The following is a 26,527-nucleotide window of genomic DNA, read 5'->3' on the forward strand; positions in this document are numbered from 1 at the left end:
GTGTGTGTGTGTGTGTGTGTGTGTGTGTGTGTGTGTGTGTGTGTGTGTGTGTGTGTGTGTGTGTGTGTGTGTGTGTGTGTGTGTGTAGTCACCTAATTGTACTCACCTAATTGTGGTTGCAGGGGTCGAGACTTAGCTCCTGGCCCCGCCTCTTCACTGATCGCTACTGGATCCTCTCTCTCTCTGCTTCCTGAGCTTTTTCATACCTCTTCTTAAAACTATGTATGGTTCCTGCCTCCACTACTTCACTTGCTAGGCTATTCCACTTGCTGACACCTCTATGACTGAAGAACTACTTCCTAACGTCCCTGTGACTCGTCTGAGTCTTCAGCTTCCAGTTGTGACCCCTTGTCCCTGTGTCCCCTCTCTTGAACATCCTATCTCTGTCCACCTTGTCTATTCCCCGCAGTATCTTGTATGTCGTTATCATGTCTCCCCTGACCCTTCTGTCCTCCAGTGTCGTCAGTCCGATTTCCCTTAACCTTTCCTCGTACGACATTCCCTTGAGCTCTGGGACTAGCCTTGTTGCAAACCTTTGTACTTTCTCTAACTTCTTGACGTGCTTGACCAGGTGTGGGTTCCAGACTGGTGCTGCATACTCCAGTATGGGCCTAACATACACAGTGTACAGTGTCTTGAACGATTCCTTATTAAGGTATCGGAACGCTATTCTCAGGTTTGCCTGGCGCCCGTATGCTGCAGCGGTTATTTGGTTGATGTGTGCCTCCGGTGATGTGCTCGGTGTTATGGTCACCCCAAGGTCTTTCTCCCTGAGTGAGGTCTGTAGTCTTTGTCCACCTAGCCTATACTCTGTCTGCGGTCTTCTTTGCCCCTCCCCAATCTTCATGACTTTGCATTTGGCTGGATTGAATTCGAGAAGCCAGTTACTGGACCACATGTCCAGCCTCTCCAGGTCTCTTTGCAGTCCTGCCTCATCCTCGTCCGATTTAATTCTTCTCATCAACTTCACGTCATCTGCGAAATGGGACACTTCAGAGTCTATTCCTTCCATCATGTCGTTCACATATATCAAAAATAGCACTGGTCCTAGAACTGACCCCTGTGGGACCCCGCTCGTAACAGGCGCCCACTGTGATACCTCTTCACGTACCATGACTCGTTGCTGCCTCCCTGTCAGGTATTCCCTTATCCATTGCAGTGGTCCTTCAGACATCAGTATAAAGTGTAAACAAAGGGGTAATCTCAGTTAAGTGGTTCCTTGAATTTTTTTCTTCCTCCGCCGTTTTAGTTTATAATACGAGAATGGTTCGTCCGATCTGCTTCAGATTTACGATGTAACTGTAACTAGGAAAAAAGTTCATGCAACTTTTGGCATGTACCTGTTCTCTTTGACCGGATTTTATTTCCGTGTATTAACTTGATGAAGCCTTACCTAACCTGCTTCAGTCTTTCAACACTAATGCACCTGAAGAAGCTGGTAAAAAGTTAAGGGTTTGCTACAAGACTAGTCCAGAGCAAAATAAATCAAGTGAAAAGAAAAGGTGCAGTGAGCACAGTAAGTTAATACTGTATCAACGTCTGTGGCCCCAGACTATTCAACATTTTACCAGTGGATATCAGAAACACTGCTGGAACAAGTGTAGAAGAGGTCACTCGATACTTTCCTCGTAGCAGTAGACGAGTTAGAAGTCAATGGGAAAGATCGATGATGTGATAGGCTGGCTGGTAACACTGCACATGGAAATCAGGCCATGCAATAAGTTCCAGATCAACCAGACTGTGATGGATATGTGGGTTAGCGGGCCTCCGGCATCAGCAGCCTGGTTGACCAGGCAAGTATCAGACGAACCTGGCCCATAGCCGGGCTCTGGAAGTGAAAAAACTCTACAAGTCATCAAAGGTAGTGTTACGAGTTATTAGGAGACACTAGAGGAGCTAAACCTGACGACACTAAAAGAGAGGATGAGCCATCTTCAAAATACTAAGAGGATGGACAGGGCGAGTCAGTTTGAGACTGATCTCAGGTACACGAGGGCACAGCTGCAAGTTAATACCTGGAGAGTGTTTCGGGGGTCAACGCCCCCGCGGTCCGGTCTGTGACCAGGCCTCATAACAATACAAGGATGTCAGGAAATATTTCTTTAGCTATAAAGTGGTCGCGCAGTGGAGCAACATAGTGAAGTGGTAGAGACAGAATTCAATGATAGCTTTAAGAATAGGTATGGAAGGTTGGTGGCCAGCAGAGAGGCGGAACCAGAAGCAGAGAGACTGATCCTGTAACCACAAATAGTGCTTGTAACCTTTAAAAATTGGTCGTGTAACTGGAGTGTGAAGTAGCCGCTTTACCAAGTTTATATTGAAAAGGATGCATTTATTTTGTGTAAAATAACTTGAGTGTGTCTGTGGTTAATGACTGCAGCTTGACGTGTGTCTGTGGTTAATGACTGCAGCTTGACGTGTGTCTGTGGTTAATGACTGCAGCTTGACGTGTGTCTGTGGTGAATGACTGCAGCTTGACGTGTGTCTGTGGTTAATGACTGCAGCTTGACGTGTGTCTGTGGTTAATGACTGCAGCTTGACGTGTGTCTGTGGTGAATGACAGCAGCTTGACGTGTGTCTGTGGTGAATGACTGCAGCTTGACGTGTGTCTGTGGTTAATGACTGCAGCTTGACGTGTGTCTGTGGTTAATGACTGCAGCTTGACGTGTGTCTGTGGTGAATGACTGCAGCTTGACGTGTGTCTGTGGTTAATGACTGCAGCTTGACGTGTGTCTGTGGTTAATGACTGCAGCTTGACGTGTGTCTGTGGTTAATGACTGCAGCTTGACGTGTGTCTGTGGTGAATGACTGCAGCTTGACGTGTGTCTGTGGTTAATGACTGCAGCTTGACGTGTGTCTGTGGTTAATGACTGCAGCTTGACGTGTGTCTGTGGTTAATGACTGCAGCTTGACGTGTGTCTGTGGTTAATGACTGCAGCTTGACGTGTGTCTGTGGTTAATGACTGCAGCTTGACGTGTGTCTGTGGTTAATGACTGCAGCTTGACGTGTGTCTGTGGTTAATGACTGCAGCTTGACGTGTGTCTGTGGTTAATGACTGCAGCTTGACGTGTGTCTGTGGTTAATGACTGCAGCTTGACGTGTGTCTGTGGTTAATGACTGCAGCTTGACGTGTGTCTGTGGTGAATGACTGCAGCTTGACGTGTGTCTGTGGTGAATGACTGCAGCTTGACGTGTGTCTGTGGTGAATGACTGCAGCTTGACGTGTGTCTGTGGTGAATGACTGCAGCTTGACGTGTCTGTGGTGAATGACTGCAGCTTGACGTGTGTCTGTGGTGAATGACTGCAGCTTGACGTGTGTCTGTGGTTAATGACTGCAGCTTGACGTGTGTCTGTGGTGAATGACTGCAGCTTGACGTGTGTCTGTGGTTAATGACTGCAGCTTGACGTGTGTCTGTGGTTAATGACTGCAGCTTGACGTGTGTCTGTGGTTAATGACTGCAGCTTGACGTGTGTCTGTGGTTAATGACTGCAGCTTGACGTGTCTGTGGTTAATGACTGCAGCTTGACGTGTGTCTGTGGTTAATGACTGCAGCTTGACGTGTGTCTGTGGTTAATGACTGCAGCTTGACGTGTGTCTGTGGTTAATGACTGCAGCTTGACGTGTGTCTGTGGTGAATGACTGCAGCTTGACGTGTGTCTGTGGTGAATGACTGCAGCTTGACGTGTGTCTGTGGTGAATGAGTGCAGCTTGACGTGTGTCTGTGGTGAATGACTGCAGCTTGACGTGTGTCTGTGGTGAATGACTGCAGCTTGACGTGTGTCTGTGGTTAATGACTGCAGCTTGACGTGTGTCTGTGGTTAATGACTGCAGCTTGACGTGTGTCTGTGGTTAATGACTGCAGCTTGACGTGTGTCTGTGGTGAATGACTGCAGCTTGACGTGTGTCTGTGGTTAATGACTGCAGCTTGACGTGTGTCTGTGGTTAATGACTGCAGCTTGACGTGTCTGTGGTTAATGACTGCAGCTTGACGTGTGTCTGTGGTTAATGACTGCAGCTTGACGTGTGTCTGTGGTTAATGACTGCAGCTTGACGTGTGTCTGTGGTTAATGACTGCAGCTTGACGTGTGTCTGTGGTTAATGACTGCAGCTTGACGTGTGTCTGTGGTTAATGACTGCAGCTTGACGTGTGTCTGTGGTTAATGACTGCAGCTTGACGTGTGTCTGTGGTTAATGACTGCAGCTTGACGTGTGTCTGTGGTGAATGACTGCAGCTTGACGTGTGTCTGTGGTGAATGACTGCAGCTTGACGTGTGTCTGTGGTGAATGAGTGCAGCTTGACGTGTGTCTGTGGTGAATGACTGCAGCTTGACGTGTGTCTGTGGTGAATGACTGCAGCTTGACGTGTGTCTGTGGTGAATGACTGCAGCTTGACGTGTGTCTGTGGTTAATGACTGCAGCTTGACGTGTGTCTGTGGTTAATGACTGCAGCTTGACGTGCGTCTGTGGTGAATGACTGCAGCTTGACGTGTGTCTGTGGTTAATGACTGCAGCTTGACGTGTGTCTGTGGTTAATGACTGCAGCTTGACGTGTCTGTGGTTAATGACTGCAGCTTGACGTGTGTCTGTGGTTAATGACTGCAGCTTGACGTGTGTCTGTGGTTAATGACTGCAGCTTGACGTGTGTCTGTGGTTAATGACTGCAGCTTGACGTGTGTCTGTGGTTAATGACTGCAGCTTGACGTGTGTCTGTGGTTAATGACTGCAGCTTGACGTGTGTCTGTGGTTAATGACTGCAGCTTGACGTGTGTCTGTGGTTAATGACTGCAGCTTGACGTGTGTCTGTGGTTAATGACTGCAGCTTGACGTGTGTCTGTGGTTAATGACTGCAGCTTGACGTGTGTCTGTGGTTAATGACTGCAGCTTGACGTGTGTCTGTGGTTAATGACTGCAGCTTGACGTGTGTCTGTGGTTAATGACTGCAGCTTGACGTGTGTCTGTGGTTAATGACTGCAGCTTGACGTGTGTCTGTGGTTAATGACTGCAGCTTGACGTGTGTCTGTGGTTAATGACTGCAGCTTGACGTGTGTCTGTGGTTAATGACTGCAGCTTGACGTGTGTCTGTGGTGAATGACTGCAGCTTGACGTGTGTCTGTGGTTAATGACTGCAGCTTGACGTGTGTCTGTGGTTAATGACTGCAGCTTGACGTGTGTCTGTGGTTAATGACTGCAGCTTGACGTGTGACGTCTCACTGTGACGATGGTACACACCAAACTTTAAGTTTTGTAGATGCAAATTTGTCAGTTTACTAACATAGTTCATGACTCACGAAATCGTAATGACACGATTACAAATAAATCATACCACGGGCGGGGATAGAACCCGCGATCAGAGAGACTCTCTGATCGCGGGTTCTATCCCCGCCCGTGGTATGGTTTGGGATAGTTCATGAACATGGAATCATTGAATTGCAAATAATTAACTAGAGAACGCTTCTTCTGATCTACTTCAAACTTTTATTAATATTGCGCCTTGCACAAAGAAAGGTTAATATTAATTTCAAGCTGTAACCATTATAACTTGTCAATTTTATTAAAACTGACTTCCGTGTAATTACTGGAGAATGCCTCTCCTGATCGACTTCAAACCCTTACCTCTGACCCATCTTAAGTATAAACAATTTGGCACTGATTGTGTTAATGTGCCAGATCATTAATTTTATTGAAATTCTGAAAACTGGAAATAAAGTATTGATTTTCATGTGATAATTTGAAAAGGCGTCACGTGACTGGTCTCAACGTTATGTTAGTCTGAGTTAACTTGTGCAGCTTCTGATACACAACCATCTACTGCAACACCTCGCCTCTTTATATTCTACCTTATACAAGGATTTTTTAAGATTAGCGCTTAGTACACGACATGGTACTATGGCTAAGTACCATCCTTGGAGGAGCAGCCATCCTTGAAGGAGCAGCCATCCTTGAAGGAGCAACCATCCTTGAAGGAGCAACCATCCTTGAAGGAGCAGCCATCCTTGAAGGAGCAGCCATCCTTGAAGGAGCAGCCATCCTTGAAGGAGCAACCATCCTTGAAGGAGCAGCCATCCTTGAAGGAGCAGCCATCCTTGGAGGAGCAGCCATCCTTGAAGGAGCAACCATCCTTGAAGGAGCAGCCATCCTCTCCTCAACCTTCTATCTCAACTATCGTCTCCTACAAGATTATTTTTAACATAGTTTAGAATTATTTGGTGAGAGTGATGGCGCGGGCACCGTGTACACGACTGCTTTAAAGGGCACCACACTTCCCCTCTTTTCTAATGTTATTTTTTTCCCTGTAATCTACCTTGTCCATAATTACTATTCCATTTGCTTTGCTTTCGTAAGGTAAAGTTATACCATGAATTAAGGAAAGTTCTTAGACTTCACCTTACGAAAGCAAACAGAGAAAATGGGATAGTAATTATGAACAGGTACATTATAAGGGGAAAAAAAACATGATATTAGGAGATAGGGAAACTCGGGCGCCTCTTGACAAGACATTTGAGTAAACATTAGCTCATTTTTATTAGAAAACATGACTCAAGAAATCGTAATGACACGATTGCAAACAAACCATACCCCCGGCCGGGATTGAACCCGCGGTCATAGTCTAGTGGCTAACGCGACGGGCTGGAGTTTTGAGAGACTATGACCGCGGGTTCAATCCCGGCCGGGGGTATGGTTTGTTTGCAATCGTGTCATTACGATTTCTTGAGTCATGTTGACGGCAGTGAAGGGACTTGAGCTAGAGTTCGTCACGGCCACGCTAGCTGGAGATTCGTCTGTAAAAACTTGCATTTGTGGTCACAGTGGTGCCTGTGCTAACTTTCCTATGGTGTAGAAATATACCTAGTTGGATGAATCTTATTGTGGCTAGCTGGTCTAGTGGCTAACGCGACGGGCTGGAGTTTTGAGACTCTATGACCGCGGGTTCAATCCCGGCCGGGGGTATGGTTTATTAGAAAACGTTTCGGTCCTGGGATCTTGATCACTTCAAGGCTCCTAATAAATATCCTAGTGTTTTCTCACATGTCTTGTTAAACCAATTTGTTGGTATCAATTACCACTGTTTATACCATGTACAACACTACCTTCCTGGCTGGTGTTTCTTCATGTTCACTCTTAATCACCTTATTGAAGTGGCAGACCTACATTTTTGAGGCCCTGAAGCTTGAACTGTTATGAGGGGCCCCTTCGCAATCCCTTCTCGTACAGTAGACCCAAAATTTTTAAGCAATGTGAACTCAAGTCGCTTCTGGAGCCCCTCCGGGCTTAGGGTTCTCAGTTTTATTGTAACTCTTATGTACACCTAACTTTTCTAGCTACGAGACAGGTATTGTATATATTTGACACAAGTATTGGATATACAGAACCTACATGATTCGTATACTTTTAGTACGCTACTTGTATACTCAGGGGAGGTTGGTGAAGTGCCTTGAAACAAGGTGGAGTCGTTCAAGGTGACAATCACTGTTAGGCTCCTTAATTACCCAAGATTCTCTACCTAGTGTTGATATTACTGGTTGTCAGTGTTCACTACGAGAACACTGATGTTACTGTCAGTGTTCACTACGAGAACACTGATGTTACTGTCAGTGTTCACTACGAGAACACTGATGTTACTGTCAGTGTTCACTACGAGAACACTGATGTTACTGGTTGTCAGTGTTCATTACGAGAACACTGATGTTACTGGTTGTCAGTGTTCATTACGAGAACACTGATGTTACTGGTTGTCAGTGTTCACTACGAGAGCACTGATATAACAGTTATAACATCGTAAGAGGTAACGTGCATATAGAATTTTTTATATTAGGTAAAAAGGACAAGTACAACTAACGTAACATTGCGGCAACGTTTCGCTCTCCAGGAGCTTGAGAGCGAAACGTTGCCACAATAAAACGTCACATTAGTTACACTTGTGTTCTTTTACCTAACAGTGTGGGTAATTCTACCAACTTTAATACATAATGTATTACTTTATAAAGTATGGTTGGTTATTAAGCTTGTGTAAAGAGTATAGTAATTGTTAGTAAACAAGACTGACAAAACATTACCAGTCCACTATGAGTCAGTGTAATGTTGAATTTGTACTGTATAATACTGTACTCGACAGTTTGCAACGTTCTCTCTCAGTTGTTTCTAAAAAAACAGTCTGAGGTTTATAAGAGTTTCAGAGGTTTATAAGAGTGTTTGAGGGGTTTATATAAGAGTTTGAGAGGTTTATAAGACAGTTTGAGGGGTTTATAGAGTTTGAGAGAGGTTTATAAGAGTCGAGGGGTTTATAGAGAGTTTATGAGAGATATTTATGAGAGGTTGAGGAGTTTATATAAGAGTTTGAGAGAGGTTTATAAGAGAGGTTGAGAGGTTATAGAGAGTTTGAGAGACGTTTATAAGAGGTTGAGGGGTTTATAGAGTTTGAGAGAGGTTTATAAGGGAAGCTGAGGGGTTTATAGAGAGGTTATGAGAGGTTTATAAGAGAGGTTTAGGGGTTTATAGAGAGTTTGAGAGAGGTTTATAAGAGGTTTAGGGGTTTATAGAGAGGTTTATAAGGGAGGTTGAGGGGTTTATAGAGTTTGAGAGAGGTTTATAAGGGAGGTTGAGGGGTTTATAGAGAGGTTATGAGAGAGATTTATAAGGGAGGCCACGTTATTTTTCTCCTTCGTTAATTTGTTTGTCAATATTACTGTCTTCCTCGCCGGTATCATTAATCATATTGTGTTCATTTTCATCATCGTCTTCGGTCTAATTATCACTTTCATCATTCCAACTCCCGTTACTGAAGTTTTGCACTTTCATTTTCACTCTTGTCACTTTCATTTTCACTCTTGTCACTTTCATGACACTTATCATCCTCGTTATTATAATGAAGTTAATGACACTCGCTAAGCTTATTGTGTAACTACGTGTGTAGTGTATTATATACACTGAGGGTAAGACATAGTGTAGTGGGTACTGTATATCTCCTGGACTGAGGGGGCGTTGATCCCCGAAATGCCCTCCAGGTAGGGTATGACACTGTGGTGGGTGTTGGTGATTATTTCTTCGACTATAAGAAATGGTGTAGTGGGTGTTGATAGATAGCTCTTTCTTCGCGTATACATATTGTACTGTTTGTTGGTGGATAAGCGTTATCTGTGTAGATAAGATGGAGAGCAGCAGCAGCAGCAGCAGCAGGACGGTGGCAGTATATAAGCACTTGTACCGTGACGGGGAGACAACTTGTTTGTTTATCCTCCGTGTGTATGTGTGTGTGTGCGCGCGCAGTGTTCCGGGCCTTAGCGCCGCCTTCCTTAACGCCAACACACTTCTGAAATAGCGAGAAAATGTTGAAAGTGCCAAGCAGTGTGTGTGTGTGTGTGTGTGTGTGTGTGTGTGTGTGTGTGTGTGTGTAAGTGCCAAATATACCCCCGCCTGCCTGTGAGCAGTGCCAGCAGCCAGGTGTAATTGAGTATGGAGTGTTGAAACTCATGTGCCACCGATGCTTCCATTAGTTTGATTCCTTCCAACATCCAAAGTTCTTCAACATTTGAAAATGTGATCGAAAATGTTGTGGTAAAAACAACATTTAGCGAACAGAAATTAATGATGTATAATGTAAATTTAATTGATATTGAGATATTTGTTACTTATGTATTTCCCGCGAGGGATTCCTTCTATAATAATAATAATAATAATAATAATAATAATAATAATACTTATTTTGATATGATACATGTTTGCACAAAGGAATATAATAATCTATAACCTTTATATACAGCATTTCTGGCAAACTTAACACTAACTTAAGCTTAATAAGACAGTAAGAGTTAATATGGACAATAGATGAGTTACAATGGTATCACTGTCTTCATCACACTTACTCTTGATTCATGAAAAACGAAAACGCACAATATCCTGACTGGAACAATACATAAATAACTCGCGCAGATTTTGACCGATTTGGTCCGAGTCGGACAGAAACGTCGTCCTGTTTGTTTCTGCTGTAACTTGTGGATTAGTCTTGATTCATATTTGAAAGATTTCTTCGGTAATTCTTCTTGAAAACATGTCTACCAAGCAATATTTTCTTAAAACAGTGAGTGAAGAGTCTTGGAGGCTGGTGATGGGGTCAGTGTGTGTCTTGGAGGCTGGTGATGGGGTCAGTGTGTGTCTTGGAGGCTGGTGATGGGGTCAGTGTGTGTCTTGGAGGCTGGTGATGGGGTCAGTGTGTGTCTTGGAGGCTGGTGATGGGCATCAGTGTATGTCTTGGAGGCTGGTGATGGGCATCAGTGTGTGTCTTGGAGGCTGGTGATGGGCATCAGTGTGTGTCTTGGAGGCTGGTGATGGGCATCAGTGTGTGTCTTGGAGGCTGGTGATGGGCATCAGTGTGTGTCTTGGAGGCTGGTGATGGGCATCAGTGTGTGTCTTGGAGGCTGGTGATGGGCATCAGTGTGTGTCTTGGAGGCTGGTGATGGGCATCAGTGTATGTCTTGGAGGCTGGTGATGGGCATCAGTGTGTGTCTTGGAGGCTGGTGATGGGCATCAGTGTGTATCTTGGAGGCTGGTGATGGGGATCAGTGTGTATCTTGGAGGCTGGTGATGGGCATCAGTGTGTGTCTTGGAGGCTGGTGATGGGGATCAGTGTGTGTCTTGGAGGCTGGTGATGGGGATCAGTGTGTGTCTTGGAGGCTGGTGATGGGGATCAGTGTGTGTCTTGGAGGCTGGTGATGGGGATCAGTGTGTGTCTTGGAGGCTGGTGATGGGGATCAGTGTGTGTCTTGGAGGCTGGTGATGGGCATTAGTGAGTGTGTCTTGGAGGCTGGTGATGGGCATCAGTGTCTTGGAGGCTGGTGATGGGGATCAGTGTGTGTCTTGGAGGCTGGTGATGGGCATCAGTGTGTATCTTGGAGGCTGGTGATGGGGATCAGTGTGTGTCTTGGAGGCTGGTGATGGGGATCATTGTGTATCTTGGAGGCTGGTGATGGGCATCAGTGTGTGTCTTGGAGGATGGTGATGGGGATCAGTGTGTGTCTTGGAGGCTGGTGATGGGGATCAGTGTGTATCTTGGAGGCTGGTGATGGGTATCAGTGTGTGTCTTGGAGGCTGGTGATGGGGGTCAGTGTGTGTCTTGGAGGCTGGTGATGGGCATCAGTGTCTTGGAGGCTGGTGATGGGGGTCAGTGTCTTGGAGGCTGGTGATGGGGATCAGTGTGTGTCTTGGCGGCTGGTGATGGGGATCAGTGTGTGTCTTGGAGGCTGGTGATGGGGATAAGTGTGTATCTTGGAGGCTGGTGATGGGCATCAGTGTGTATCTTGGAGGCTGGTGATGGGGATCAGTGTGTCTTGGAGGCTGGTGATGGGCATCAGTGTGTATCTTGGAGGCTGGTGATGGGGGTCAGTGTGTGTCTTGGAGACTGGTGATGGGGGTCAGTGTGTGTCTTGGGGGCAGGTGATGGGCATCAGTGTGTGTCTTGGAGGCTGGTGATGGGCATCAGTGTGTGTCTTGGAGGCTGGTGATGGGCGTCAGTGTGTATCTTGGAGGCTGGTGATGGGGATCAGTGTGTATATTGGAGGCTGGTGATGGGCATCAGTGTGTGTCTTGGAGGCTGGTGATGGGCATCAGTGTGTATCTTGGAGGCTGGTGATGGGGATCAGTGTGTGTCTTGGAGGCTGGTGATGGGGGTCAGTGTGTATCTTGGAGGCTGGTGATGGGGATCAGTGTGTATCTTGGAGGCTGGTGATGGGGATCAGTGTGTATCTTGGAGGCTGGTGATGGGCATCAGTGTGTGTCTTGGAGGCTGGTAATGGGCATCAGTGTGTATCTTGGAGGCTGGTAATGGGGATCAGTGTGTATCTTGGAGGCTGGTGATGGGGGTCAGTGTGTATCTTGGAGGCTGGTGATGGGGGTCAGTGTGTATCTTGGAGGCTGGTGATTTGGGTCAGTGTGTGTCTTGGAGGCTGGTGATGGGGGTCAGTGTGTATCTTGGAGGCTGGTGATGGGGATCAGTGTGTATCTTGGAGGCTGGTGATGGGGATCAGTGTGTGTCTTGGAGGCTGGTGATGGGGATCAGTGTGTGTCTTGGAGGCTGGTGATGGGGATAAGTGTGTATCTTGGAGGCTGGTGATGGGCATCAGTGTGTGTCTTGGAGGCTGGTGATGGGCATCAGTGTGCGTCTTGGAGGCTGGTGATGGGGATCAGTGTGTGTCTTGGAGGCTGGTGATGGGCATCAGTGTGTGTCTTGGAGGCTGGTGATGGGGGTCAGTGTGTGTCTTGGAGGCTGGTGATGGGGGTCAGTGTGTGTCTTGGAGGATGGTGATGGGGATCAGTGTGTGTCTTGGAGGCTGGTGATGGGCATCAGTGTGTGTGTTGTAGGCTGGTGATGGGCATCAGTGTGTATCTTGGAGGCTGGTGATGGGGATCAGTGTGTATCTTGGAGGCTGGTGATGGGCATCAGTGTGTGTCTTGGAGGCTGGTAATGGGCATCAGTGTGTATCTTGGAGGCTGGTGATGGGGATCAGTATCTTGGAGGCTGGTGATGGGGATCAGTGTGTATGTTGGAGGCTGGTGATGGGCATCAGTGTGTATGTTGGAGGCTGGTGATGGGGATCAGTGTTTTTCTTGGAGGCTGGTGATGGGGGTCAGTGTGTGTCTTGGAAGCTGGTGATGGGGGTCAGTGTGTGTCTTGGAAGCTGGTGATGGGGGTCAGTGTGTGTCTTTCAAGCTGGTGATGGGCATCAGTGTGTATCTTCGAGGCTGGTGATAGGGATCAGTGTGTGTCTTGGAGGCTGGTGATGGGCATCAGTGTGTATCTTGGAGGCTGGTGATATGGATCAGTGTGTATCTTGGAGGCTGGTGATGGGGATCAGTGTGTGTCTTGGAGGCTGGTGATGGGGATCAGTGTGTGTCTTGGAGGCTGGTGATGGGGATCAGTGTGTGTCTTGGAGGCTGGTGATGGGGATCAGTGTGTGTCTTGGAGGCTGGTGATGGGGATCAGTGTGTGTCTTGGAGGCTGGTGATGGGCATCAGTGTGTATCTTGGAGGCTGGTGATGTGGATCAGTGTGTATCTTGGAGGCTGGTGATGGGCATTAGTGTGTGTTTTGCGTATATTGTGAGGTGTTCGAACGTTCATTTTGCTAGGTTCAACTGAACACGCTTAGTACTCTCATTCTAGATAATGCGCCATACACTGGAAAGGTCAAACCCAGTAACTGATTGCTGTTAGTCAACTTTCGTATATTTAAAGTGTTCGTTCGCTTCTTTTTTTTTTCATTCAATCTCGAAAATGGTTCTAGCTAATCACTTCAAATTATCACACAATTTTCATGTTTCTCTAGATGGTAATATTCTAGCTTTTGTTCAGTATATAAAATATCAATCTTGCGTAGTTACCATATTAGCTGAGAGTTTCCCTCAGCAGTGACATGCAATGTATAAATTATAACCATGCCACCTAGTCAGCGTATAGAGGGGTAGTGTTTCAATGATTTTCCAGTAAAAGTAGGCCTAATATAGAGAATGTAATGTCCCCGTGGTTATTTAACATGTTAAGAGATGGAGTTGTAAGAGGAGTGAATGTTAGTGTTGGGGAGAAGAGTGGGATTGAAAGATAGTGTAATACAAAGTGATTGTCGTCATTGTTGCTTTTTGCTGATGACACTGTGCTTTTAGGAGATTCTGAAGAGAAGTTACTAAGGTTGGTGGACGAATTTTGGGGAGCACAGTGATGAGGGTAACAAAAAAATTAGGTAATGAAAGAGTAAGTTAGATTGGAGGGAGTTTGGAGGAAGTGAAGATGTTCAGATGTTTGGGAACGAACTTGTCAGCAGTTGGGTTCATAAGGACGAGGTAAACCACAGAACTGATGAATGGAAAATGTTGAGTGGTTCATCAGGAGTCTTTGGAGATAAAGAAGATTTTCAGTGGAGGCAAAAATGGGGATGCATGAGAGTACAGTGGTACCAACACACTTATATGGGTGTGAAGCATGAGTTGTGAATGTTGCAGCGAGGAGAAGGCTGGAGGTGGTGGAGATGTCCTATCTGAGGCAATGTGCAGTGTGAATATTAGGAAGAGAAGCCGTAGCTTAGAGATTAGAAGGTGTGAGGTTACTGAAAATATTCAGAGGGCTGAGGAGGGGTTGTTGAGGTGGTTTGAAAATTTTAGAGAGGATGAAATAGGATGACCTGAGGGTGTATAAATCTGTAGTGGAGGGAAGGGTGGGTAGAGGTCCTAGGAAATATTGGAAGGAGGGAGTAAAGGCGGTTTTGTGCGCAAAGGGCTTGGACATCCGGCAGGCGTGTGTCAGTAGGGTTACTGAATTACTGAATTCCTATGTAATATACTTGTGTAGTATATCGTAAGTTGTACCATCCATATTATATATACTATGTAGGATCCCTGGCTAGGCTCAGTGGCTAGCTTGTGAGGTCACGCAGCCGCACATGTGAGTACTTGCCCTCAGGCCTCCCTCTCAGTTCCAGTATAGACATAAGGCGGGACAGGTAGGCCTGGGCTTCCCCTCAAGACTCTGCCAATATAAGTGTTACCAACTGATCTACGAGTGTATTCCTACTCCTGCATCTCCATTAAGTACCCACGCGACACGTGTGTGAGCGTGGTAGATACGAGTGACTGGAGACAAGCGCTTTTTTATGGCTTCACGTGCTGTTGGAGTGTGACCAAGGTAATATGAAGGGATTCAGGGAATATGGGTTAGCAGGACTCGAGTCCTGGAGGTGGGAGGTACTGTATCTGTAGTCTGAAGAAAGTGTGGAGATATTTGCTGTTTGAAGGGACATCTGAACTGTAGTGTTGGCTCTGTAATATTGATCACAGGGAACCTACACTAACAGCTGCGTCAACCATGTACAGTGAACAAGTATGTTGAAAATTGGAAATCTATCTAGTGTTGCATTCTCAGTGGGGAAAAAACTGAAAACTGATGAAGTCTCTTAAATATCTCTCTCTGGGGACACAGATGATTATTTTAGTCTCAAGCTGATAAGGACAGACTTATCTTCTTCAAACTTCTCTTATTGGTTTTATTACTAACAAAAGTTCTTCTTTTTCCGTACTTCTCGTTGTGTTAGGTAGGTTAGGTTAGGTTAGGTAGGTTAGGTTAGATTAGGTTAGGTTAGGTAGGTTAGATTAGGTTAGGTTAGGTAGGTTAGATTAGGTTAGGTATGTCAGGAAACTGGACAAGTGTTTCCTGATGCGGGTTTAAGTTACATGATGACCCGCAGCTGGACCTTTTGCTCATTTGATCGAGGCCTTCCGCTGGCATAAGCGTTCACCCCTTTAAAAATGCAGTTATATTTTTGTGTTGTGGTTGTAACACTGACCATGGTGTGTTGTGGTTGTAACACTGACCATGGTGTTGTGGTTGTAACACTGACCATGGTGTTGTGGTTGTAACACTGACTATGGTGTGTTGTGGTTGTAACACTGACCATGGTGTGTTGTGGTTGTAACACTGACCATGGTGTTGTGGTTGTAACACTGACCATGGTGTTGTGGTTGTAACACTGACTATGGTGTGTTGTGGTTGTAACACTGACTATGGTGTGTTGTGGTTGTAACACTGACCATGGTGTGTTGTGGTTGTAACACTGACCATGGTGTTGTGGTTGTAACACTGACTATGGTGTGTTGTGGTTGTAACACTGACCATGGTGTGTTGTGGTTGTAACACTGACCATGGTGTTGTGGTTGTAACACTGACTATGGTGTGTTGTGGTTGTAACACTGACTATGGTGTGTTGTGGTTGTAACACTGACCATGGTGTGTTGTGGTTGTAACACTGACTATGGTGTGTTGTGGTTGTAACACTGACTATGGTGTGTTGTGGTTGTAACACTGACCATGGTGTGTTGTGGTTGTAACACTGACTATGGTGTGTTGTGGTTGTAACACTGACTATGGTGTGTTGTGGTTGTAACACTGACCATGGTGTTGTGGTTGTAACACTGACTATGGTGTGTTGTGGTTGTAACACTGACCATGGTGTGTTGTGGTTGTAACACTGACCATGGTGTTGTGGTTGTAACACTGACTATGGTGTGTTGTGGTTGTAACACTGACTATGGTGTGTTGTGGTTGTAACACTGACCATGGTGTGTTGTGGTTGTAACACTGACTATGGTGTGTTGTGGTTGTAACACTATGGTGTGTTGTGGTTGTAACACTGACCATGGTGTTGTGGTTGTAACACTGACCATGGTGTGTTGTGGTTGTAACACTGACTATGGTGTGTTGTGGTTGTAACACTGACCATGGTGTGTTGTGGTTGTAACACTGACCATGGTGTTGTGGTTGTAACACTGACTATGGTGTGTTGTGGTTGTAACACTGACTATGGTGTGTTGTGGTTGTAACACTGACCATGGTGTGTTGTGGTTGTAACACTGACTATGGTGTGTTGTGGTTGTAACACTGACTATGGTGTGTTGTGGTTGTAACACTGACCATGGTGTGTTGTGGTTGTAACACTGACTATGGTGTGTTGTGGTTGTAACACTGACTATGGTGTGTTGTGGTTGTAACACTGACCATGGTGTTGTGGTTGTAACACTGACTATGGTGTGTTGTGGTTGTAACACTGACCATGGTGTGTTGTGGTTGTAACACTGACCATGGTGTTGTGGTTGTAACACTGACTATGGTGTGTTGTGGTTGTAACACTGACTATGGTGTGTTGTGGTTGTAACACTGACCATGGTGTGTTGTGGTTGTAACACTGACTATGGTGTGTTGTGGTTGTAACACTATGGTGTGTTGTGGTTGTAACACTGACCATGGTGTTGTGGTTGTAACACTGACCATGGTGTGTTGTGGTTGTAACACTGACCATGGTGTGTTGTGGTTGTAACACTGACCATGGTGTGTTGTGGTTGTAACACTGACCATGGTGTGTTGTGGTTGTAACACTGACCATGGTGTGTTGTGGTTGTAACACTGACCGTGGTGTGTTGTGGTTGTAACACCGACCGTGGTGTGTTGTGGTTGTAACACCGACCGTGGTGTGTTGTGGTTGTAACACCGACCGTGGTGTGTTGTGGTTGTAACACCGACCGTGGTGTGTTGTGGTTGTAACACTGACCATGGTGTGTTGTGGTTGTAACACTGACCATGGTGTGTTGTGGTTGTAACACTGACCATGGTGTGTTGTGGTTGTAACACTGACCATGGTGTGTTGTTTGAGTATGTTGTAAGACATAGTGGTGATGAGTAAGTTACATGAAACGTTTCACTACCTGTACAGTTAAATGCAGAGGCAGTAGGTGTAGTAGCGAAGTAATGATGATGTAATCAATCCACCAACTTTGGAGAAATATAGTATTTGAGGTGGGGAGTCCCTCGGACTGGAGAAGCGTTCAGCTCCATGGTCTGGAACAGACGTACAGTGTTGGTGGGGAGTCCCTTGGACTGGAGAAGCGTTCAGCTCCATGGTCTAGAACAGACGTACAGTGTTGGTGGGGAGTCCCTCGGACTGGAGAATCGTTCAGCTCCATGGTCTAGAACAGACGTACAGTGTTGGTGGGGAGTCCCTCGGACTGGAGAAGCGTTCAGCTCCATGGTCTGGAACAGACGTACAGTGTTGGTGGGGAGTCCCTCGGACTGGAGAAGCGTTCAGCTCCATGGTCTGGAACAGACGTACAGTGTTGGTGGGGAGTCCCTCGGACTGGAGAAGCGTTCAGCTCCATGGTCTGGAACAGACGTACAGTGTTGGTGGGGAGTCCCTCGGACTGGAGAAGCGTTCAGCTCCATGGTCTGGAACAGACGTACAGTGTTGGTGGGGAGTCCCTCGGACTGGAGAAGCGTTCAGCTCCATGGTCTGGAACAGACGTACAGTGTTGGTGGGGAGTCCCTCGGACTGGAGAAGCGTTCAGCTCCATGGTCTGGAACAAACGTACAGTGTTGGTGGTGAGTCCCTCGGACTGGAGAAGCGTTCAGCTCCATGGTCTGGAACAGATGTACAATGTTGGTGAGGAGTCCCTCGGACTGGAGAAGCGTTCAGCTCCATGGTCTGGAACAGACGTACAGTGTTGGTGGTGAGTCCCTCGGCCTGGAGAAGCGTTCAGCTCCATGGTCTGGAACAGACGTACAGTGTTGATTAGAACATCTTTAAAATGACCATTATTCTTTTGTTTTGTTTGAAGCCAAGTTGTGTAGCACTGTAGCTGTTGCTCTTTTAGTGGTAACAAGGTGACGTTTACCTCTGTTACCTCTTAAGTGAATTCGCTGAAAAGTTCCAGCCATGATATTATGAGTGCTTATTCTTTCACAACAGTTAGTTTTTGCTGGACTAAAAGTAATTGATAATTTGTGTTATTTAAAGCAAGACAGAACCAGTAATGTGGTAAAGTAGCGTTACTTCTGGTAACCTTATATCCCCTTACTACTTATCTTGGCTGTTGTTTTTATTGCCCAAATTAAAGATGAACTTGACCTGTCTGAAAGCGAAAAGATGTTGAATCAAGCTAACATAGTTTGCAAATATTGCAGTAACCCGCAGTGCAAGAATACGGCGCACTGCGGATGGCTGAACGGAGAGCAACGTGTTCAAACCCCACCCGTTCCCTCGTTTGTTTTCAATCGTGTTATTGCGATTTCGTGAGTTTTGATTATCTCTGATTATCTTCATCTTGTGGTTATCTCCAGCGTGTAATATTGATCTTGGATGTGCTAATAAGATCGTTAACACTGACTGACCTACCTAAACTTGGCAGCAGTGTTAGAAATATGTATATGGGGAGATTTATCATGGTTAACAGATTTTATGTATTTAAATCTGAGCCCAACACTTGTTTTAATTCTTGCTGGCAGTGACGGAGAATGATAATACAGGATGTTCCACTCGTAGAAGGCCCCGGGATGGTCCTCTCGTAGGTGCAACCGTCTTGTTTGTATATTATGTCTGTAATAAACAATAACTTCGGGTCTCCTACTGGTTTACCACAGAGATAATGTTCAGACAAGACAGTTATAACTACGGGAGTACCAACTCGGGGCCTCCTACGAGTGAAACGCCCTGTGTGTAGTCTAGGACAAAAGGATATATTCTTGCATAAATTTATAAAATTGAAGGTTGTATAGGTCTACCTGGAGTCTACCTGGAGGGTATTCCGGGGGGGGCCAACGTCCCCGCGGCCCATTCCTTAACCAGGTGTGATCATACATAGTTTGTTGAGGTTATCCAAGTTGTCTGGATATTTTTTTACTACACTGGATGTTTCCCACCAGAGCAGAGTGACCTAAAACTAGAAGAAAAACGAATTAACCATCACTTCTTAGCTAACTTTCGAACACCGCACCATGGCACTGTCCAGGCTGGCACTGTCCAGGCTAGGACTGTCCAGGCAAGCACTGTCCAGGCAAGCACTGTCCAGGCTAGGACTGTCCAGGCTGGCACTGTCCAGGCTAGGACTGTCCAGGCTGGCACTGTCCAAGCTAGGACTGTCCAGGCTGGCACTGTCCAGGCTGGCACTGTCCAGGCTGGCACTGTCCAGGCTGGCACTGTCCAGGCTGGCACTGTCCAGGTTGGCACTGTCAAGGCTGGTACTGTCAAGGCTGGTACTGTCCAGGCTGGTACTGTCCAGGCTGGCACTGTCAACGTTGGTACTGTCAACGTTGATATTGTCCAGACTGGTACTAGCCATGCTGGTACTGTCTACGTTGGTACTGTCAACGCTGGTACTGTCAACGCTGGTACTGTCAACGTTGGTACTGTCAACGTTGGTACTGTCAACGTTGGTACTGTCAACGTTGGTACTGTCAACGTTGGTACTGTCAACGCTGGTACTGTCAACGCTGGTACTGTCAACGCTGGTACTGTCAACGTTGGTACTGCCAACGTTGGTACTGTCAACGTTGGTACTGTCAACGTTGGTACTGTCAACGTTGGTACTGTCAACGCTGGTACTGTCAACGCTGGTACTGTCAACGCTGGTATTGTACTTCCCACCTCCAGAACTTATGTTGTTCAGTTTTTTCTAATTCCCTTTGTTAGTGTGATTATGTTGTATCAGTAGAATATTTGTCTTCACTGCCTGTACACTACCTGTACACTACACTGCCTGTACACTACCTGTACACTACCTGTACACTACACTACCTGTACACTACACTGCCTGTACACTACCTGTACACTACCTGTACACTACACTACCTGTACACTACACTACCTGTACACTACACTGCCTGTACACTACCTGTACACTGCCTGTACACTGCACTACCTGTACACTACCTGTACACTACACTGCCTGTACACTACCTGTACACTACCTGTACACTACCTGTACACTACCTGTACACTACACTACCTGTACACTACACTGCCTGTACACTGCACTACCTGTACACTACCTGTACACTACACTGCCTGTACACTACCTGTACACTACCTGTACACTACCTGTACACTACCTGTACACTACACTACCTGTACACTACACTGCCTGTACACTGCACTACCTGTACACTACCTGTACACTACACTGCCTGTACACTGCACTACCTGTACACTGCACTACCTGTACACTACACTACCTGTACACTGCACTGCCTGTACACTACACTACCTGTACACTGCACTGCCTGTACACTACACTACCTGTACACTGCACTGCCTGTACACTGCACTACCTGTACACTGCACTACCTGTACACTGCACTACCTGTACACTACACTGCCTGTACACTGCACTACCTGTACACTACACTACCTGTACACTACACTGCCTGTACACTGCACTACCTGTACACTGCACTACCTGTACACTACACTACCTGTACACTGCACTGCCTGTACACTACACTACCTGTACACTGCACTGCCTGTACACTACACTACCTGTACACTGCACTGCCTGTACACTGCACTACCTGTACACTGCACTACCTGTACACTGCACTACCTGTACACTACACTGCCTGTACACTGCACTACCTGTACACTACACTACCTGTACACTACACTGCCTGTACACTACACTACCTGTACACTGCACTACCTGTACACTACCTGTATACTGCACTACCTCTGCACTGCCTGTACACTACCTGTACACTACACTGCCTGTACACTGCACTACCTGTACACTACCTGTACACTACACTGCCTGTACACTGCACTACCTGTACACTACCTGTACACTACACTGCCTGTACACTGCACTACCTGTACACTACACTGCCTGTACACTGCCTGTACACTACCTGTACACTACACTGCCTGTACACTACCTGTACACTACACTACCTGTACACTACACTGCCTGTACACTGCACTACCTGTACACTACACTGCCTGTACACTGCCTGTACACTACCTGTACACTACACTGCCTGTACACTACCTGTACACTACCTGTACACTACACTACCTGTACACTGCACTACCTGTACACTGCACTACCTGTACACTACACTACCTGTACACTGCACTACCTGTACACTGCACTACCTGTACACTACACTACCTGTACACTGCACTACCTGTACACTGCACTACCTGTACACTGCACTACCTGTACACTGCACTACCTGTACACTGCACTACCTGTACACTGCACTACCTGTACACTACACTACCTGTACACTGCACTACCTGTACACTACACTACCTGTACACTACACTACCTGTACACTACACTGGCTGTACACTACACTACCTGTACACTACACTACCTGTACACTACACTACCTGTACACTACACTACCTGTACACTACACTACCTGTACGCTGCACTACCTGTACACTACACTGTCTGTACACTGCACTACCTGTACACTACCTGTACACTACACTGCCTGTACACTGCACTACATGCACACTACCTGTACACTACACTGCCTGTACACTGCACTACCTGTACACTGCACTACCTGTACACTACCTGTACACTACACTGCCTGTACACTGCACTACCTGTACACTACACTACCTGTACACTACACTACCTGTACACTACACTACCTGTACACTACCTGTACACTGCACTACCTGTACACTGCACTACCTGTACACTACACTACCTGTACACTACACTACCTGTACACTACACTACCTGTACACTACCTATACACTACACTACCTGTACACTGCACTACCTGTACACTACCTGTACACTACACTACATGTACACTGCACTACCTGTACACTGCACTACCTGTACACTACCTGTACACTGCACTACCTGTACACTGCACTACCTGTACACTACACTACCTGTACACTACCTGTACACTACACTACCTGTACACTACCTGTACACTGCACTACCTGTACACTACGTGTACACTGCACTACCTGTACACTACACTACCTGTACACTACACTACCTGTACACTACACTACCTGTACACTACCTGTACACTACACTACCTGTACACTACCTGTACACTGCACTACCTGTACACTACACTACCTGTACACTACCTGTACACTACCGGTACACTACCGGTACACTACCTGTACACTACACTATCTGTACACTACACTATTTGTACACTACACTATCTGTACACTACCTGTACACTACACTGTACACTGCACTACCTGTACACTACACTACCTGTACACTACATTACCTGTATACTACACTCTGTACACTACCTGTACACTGCACTACCTGTACACTACACTACCTGTACACTACCTGTACACTACACTATCTGTACACTACCTGTACACTACCTGTGCACTACATTATCTGTACACTACCAGTACACTACACTACCTGTACACTACACTCTGTACACTACCTGTACACTATACTCCATGTACAGTACATTATCTGTACACTACCTGTACACTATACTCCATGTACACTACACTACCTGTACACTATACTACCTGTGCACTACACTACCTGTACACTATACTACCTGTGCACTGCACTACCTGTACACTATACTACCTGTGCACTGCACTTCCTGTACACTACACTATCTGTACACTACCTGTACACTACACTGCCTGTACACTACACTACCTGTACACTGCACTACCTGTACACTACCTGTATACTGCACTACCTGTACACTACACTACCTGTACACTACCTGTACACTGCACTACCTGTACACTACCTGTACACTACACTACCTGTACACTACACTGCCTGTACACTACACTACCTGTACACTACACTACCTGTACACTACCTGTACACTACACTACCTGCATACTACCTGTACACTACACTATCTGTACACTACACTATCTGTACACTGTACACTACACTATCTGTACACTACCTGTACACTACACTACCTGTACACTACCTTTACACTACCTGTACACTGCACTACCTGTACACTACACTACCTGTATACTACACTGTACACTACCTGTACACTACCTGTACACTACACTACACTGTACACTACCTGTACACTACAGTACCTGTACACTACACTACCTGTACACTACACTATCTGTACACTACCTGTACACTACATTATCTGTACACTACACTACCTGTATACTACACTATCTGTATACTACCTGTACATTACACTACCTGTATACTACACTATCTGTACACTACCTGTGCACTACATTAACTGTACACTACCTGTACACTACATTATCTGTACAATACCAGTACACTACACTACCTGTACACTACACTCTGTACACTACCTGTACACTATACATGTACAGTACATTATCTGTACACTACCTGTACACTACACTACTTGTACACTACACTACCTGTACTCTACCTGTACACTACACTACCTGTGCACTGCACTACCTGTACACTACCTGTACACTACACTACCTGTACACTATCTGTACACTACACTACCTGTACACTACACTACCTGTACACTACACTACCTGTACACTACACTACCTGTGCACTGCACTACCTGTACACTACACTACCTGTACACTACACTACCTGTACACTACACTACCTGTGCACTGCACTACCTGTACACTACCTGTACACTACACTACCTGTACACTATCTGTACACTACACTACCTGTACAATACACATGTACACTACACTACCTGTACAATACACTTCCTGTACACTGCAGTACCTGTACACTACACTACCTGTACAATACACATGTACACTACACTACCTGTACACTGCAGTACCTGTACACTGCACTACCTGTACACTACACTACCTGTACACTACACTAGTACACTACCTGTACACTACACTACCTGTACACTACACTACCTGTACACTGCACTACGTGTACACTACCTGTACACTACACTACCTGTACACTGCACTACGTGTACACTACACTTGTACACTAAGTGTATCACTACCTGTATCACTAATAAACTGTAACAACCTCATTCATCCATCCCTGGCACCTACCATCATATAACCTTCTTCAGCTCTCCCCGGCACCTCACCTACACCTATCATCAACCCCCAGATTTATTCACCCTCTTTATTATGCTATCATGTTTTAACCAGACTTCTTCAGCTCCCTCAGCTAGACTTTTGTTTTCATGCCACTCCGTAGTCTTCAGATTTCTCTGTTCTTCGTTGTCTAGACAATATTCACACAACTCAGTAATCTGTCCCAAACATGCCTTCACTGCCTTCAGCCTCGTCTCCTCTGCAGCATTCAACGGCTCATGTCTTACATTTCTGCAACATTCAACGGCTCATGTCTTAAATTTCTGCAACATTCAACGGCTCATGTCTTACACTTCTTCGTCAGCGTCGCCCACTGAACCATTTAATACATTCCTTGTTTTGTATCAAGTTAAAAACGGCTGTCTTTCCATGGACTCCTATTAGTATTTTCTTTTCCTCGTCTGTTACGTGGTTTACTCCCACCTTTTGGCTCCCGTCTGCCGACGCATCCACCACCCACCTAAATATCTAAATACATACACTGCCTCTTAGTGTGACGTTAAGTCTTTCATTGGTGAGACGTCTTACTCTCATCACCTTGTCCTTGTCTGTATTTACTTTCAACTACCTTGTTTTACACGTCCTTCTAAAATCTTTCATCAACTTTTGCAGTTTATCCTGTCCATTTGTCAAACACAGTGTTATAAACAAAGACCAACTCTAATATCACTTTATATCTGATTGATAAATACACAAATAACTCGCACATAGGAGAGAGGATCTTACGACGACCGAAACGTCGTCGTAAGCTCCTCATCTTCCATCACTGGTTCCTCACTCTCACTCATCTTCCATCACTGGTTCCTCACTCTCACTCATCTTCCATCACTGGTTCCTCACTCTCACTCATCTTCCATCACTGGTTCCTCACTCTCACTCATCTTCCATCACTGGTTCCTCACTCTCACTCATCTTCCATCACTGGTTCTTCATACTTTAAACTTATTTTCCACTTCTTTAATTCATTTATTTTTCTATTTTGTTACTGGCCGACATAATTCCATCAGTATTACATTACTACACACAATACAATCCCAACTTATCACTAACAAGTCGATCAGCTGAAACTGTCATAAGTTGTCACATGGGAATCTGTATTCCAAATCGTTTAATAAAATTGTCAAACTGCTACCAACACAGCCCGACAACAATATAAACCTTCCCTTCAACAAAATACACCAGGGCTATAAGTTTGAAGCCGATCAGAAGAAACATTCTCCAGGTATAACATATATGTCAATAAACTTTCCTTCTTGTTAGATGCATCACCGATTTTTAGCTTAATGTTATTGACGAGTTCTTGTGAAGTTATCGCATAGTAAGTGAATGTAGGTATTTACCCAGCGGTGAACGGAGGTATATAGTTCAGTAAGATTTGTCAGAAAACAGGACAAGTGTTTCCTAACGCTGGTCTTAGTCATATTATGACCCACAACTTTGGGCTTTGGTCATCTGACCTAGGCCTTCTGCTGGCTTACCCGTCCACCTCTTTAAAAATTAAGGCTATAATTATAACCATTGAAGAATATGTAGTGAGTTGTGATAGAGAAGTGGTAGGTGATGGGGAGCCCCTGGTAGTGCTGGTGAACCTTGTGTAGTAGACTGAATATGACAGGAAGACTGACATGACCCCTATATCTGAAGGTTATCTTGTGACCTGTTTCCAGGGTTCTTGTACTCTCCCGGCCCGGCCTGGACACAGGTTCTTTACTCGCAGTCTAGTCACCCAGGGCAGCAGCAGGCCCACATAGTATCTTTACTAGGTGCCAAATCATCCAGGCTGTGATGGATATGTGGGGACAGCGGGCCTCCAGCAGCAACAGCCTGGTTCACCAGGCAAATGCCAGACGAGCCTGGCCCATGGCCGGGCTCCGGGGATAGAAAGATTCTGGGAACTCCACATCTTGTGAAGGTTATTATGGAGTTGACAGACATGACTCATGATCTGAAGGTTATATTAGAAGTGACAGACATGACTCCTACATCATCTTAATAGTGGCATTCATAAACACAACACACAAACGTATTTTAAAGTGTTTCACTGTGGGGGAAAAAATCAGAACATCGACTCCCTGACGATATCTTGGCAAATCTAATCACCATTTTTGTTGTTGTTGTTATCAGTATTGTGAGTTAGA

General features: G+C 45.7%; 1 protein-coding gene across 2 annotated transcripts in view; it reads left to right on the top strand.

Moving 5' to 3' along the window:
- Positions 1–26,527, top strand: part of LOC128692768 (high affinity cAMP-specific and IBMX-insensitive 3',5'-cyclic phosphodiesterase 8B) — a 659,454-nt gene that overhangs the window by 275,907 nt on the left and 357,020 nt on the right. The gene's annotated exons all lie outside the window — the stretch shown is intronic.

The sequence above is a fragment of the Cherax quadricarinatus genome, chromosome 30 (genome assembly GCF_038502225.1).
Source record: "Cherax quadricarinatus isolate ZL_2023a chromosome 30, ASM3850222v1, whole genome shotgun sequence".
NCBI lineage: Eukaryota > Metazoa > Arthropoda > Malacostraca > Decapoda > Parastacidae > Cherax > Cherax quadricarinatus.